This window comes from Miscanthus floridulus, chromosome 14, assembly GCF_019320115.1.
Source record: "Miscanthus floridulus cultivar M001 chromosome 14, ASM1932011v1, whole genome shotgun sequence".
NCBI classification, from domain to species: Eukaryota; Viridiplantae; Streptophyta; class Magnoliopsida; order Poales; family Poaceae; genus Miscanthus; species Miscanthus floridulus.
This window is the reverse complement of record NC_089593.1, coordinates 76,801,460-76,803,059: the sequence shown is the minus strand read 5'-3', so window position 1 is coordinate 76,803,059 and position 1,600 is coordinate 76,801,460.

Here is a 1,600-nt window from a genome sequence, read left to right as displayed (position 1 = left end):
CGAGCCTCTGCATGGAGCAAGAGGGCGATCAAGAGTTCCCCTGGCTTTTTGTGCAACCCTCGCACATCCTTTTCGTTCGGAAGGAGGGGTGGAATATGCCAGGCTACCCTCGGTGGGCGCGAGCGGTGACACTTCCAGTGAGCTTTTATCTGGTAAGTCCGAGTGGAGGCCCATGCCCCATTCGATAGGGGTCGACTAGCGGTCCAGAGATGCACTCCAAAAGTACTAGATGGCTTCTCTAGTGGGTACCAGGGCCGTTCGATTGGCCTCGGGGGCTCGGTGCCTCCCTACGATGGGATCCCATTTAGAGACTTTCCTGCCGGTCTCGGACACGACTTAGGGCATTCCAAGCAATTGCTTGCTTGGGCCTCGGCCATGTATGGGCTCGCCCATAGTCATCCCTAACTCTGTTGCCCTAGGGTTGCTGTCGAGACCCTCGGGGGCCTAGCCTTCGAACCCCTGCACCATAGCGGGCTCGGTGCCCAGTTCCTTAGTCTAGAAGGAATCGGGTGGGGGGTATTCCCCTCCTATCGGCTGACAATGGTGAGCGCGCCTTTTGGGGTGGTTTCTCGGGGAGACAGAACGACGCTTGCTGTTGCTATAGTCAAATACGACACGATGTCTATGGATGGGACGTTACCACGCGCGCGATTAATAAGGAAAAGGTGGGCGCGTGGGCAGTTTAATCGGATCCGGATTAACTACGCCAGATCTAAGGGAAACTTCCCTGGTTTTGTCACCCATCCATTTTGCCCCCTTCCCTCATAAATACATGATGAGCCTCGCCCCTCCCCTCCTTACCTTGCCTGCATACGCCCTTTCTACCCTCGAGCCGTTGCTAAGAACAGAGAGCGCCGGGGAGAAGAAGGGAGAAGGGGGAGGAAGAGAGGAAGAGAGCGAGCCTTACCACCGTAGCCGCATTCTCCACCGCGCAATGGCCGGCAACGCTGTTGTCCTCTAGGTGGATCCTTGGGGTCGGTCCGACATATCCGTGGAGACGCTACAGTCGCTCGTCGACGACGGCCTCCTCCACCCGGTTACCAATCCCAGCAGACCGGAGTGAATTGCTCCGAGGGGCGAGCTAGAGCCGAGGCCACACGATGGCTACATTGTGAGCTTCGTGTCCTTCCACGAGCATGGTCTCGACCTGCCGGCAGACCGGTTCATGCGGGTGCTCCCGCACTACTACGGCGTGGAGCTCCACAACTTCAACCCCAACTCCATCGCGTAGGCGACCATCTTCGTCGCCGTCTACGAGGGGTACCTGGGCATTGCCCCCCACTAGGAGCTGTGGCTCCACCTCTTCCGAGCGGGGCTCACCACCAAGCCGACGGGCATGACAGGCACGCAGAAGGTGATGAGGGCCGGCGGCTGCACTCTCCAAGTGCGCCAAGACCAGCAGCACCTCTATATCCTGGCCCAGCTCGCGTCATCCAACCGTCGCTGGTACAACAGCTGGTTCTACCTTCGTAACGATGATGGTGGGCTTCCCCCCTATACCGGGCGGGTCGTGGAGAGCTTGTTGGAGAAGTGGAGGTACGGCGTCCCGGTGGTCGATCAGCCCAAGCTGTAGCCACTCCTGGAGGGACTGGAGAGGCTA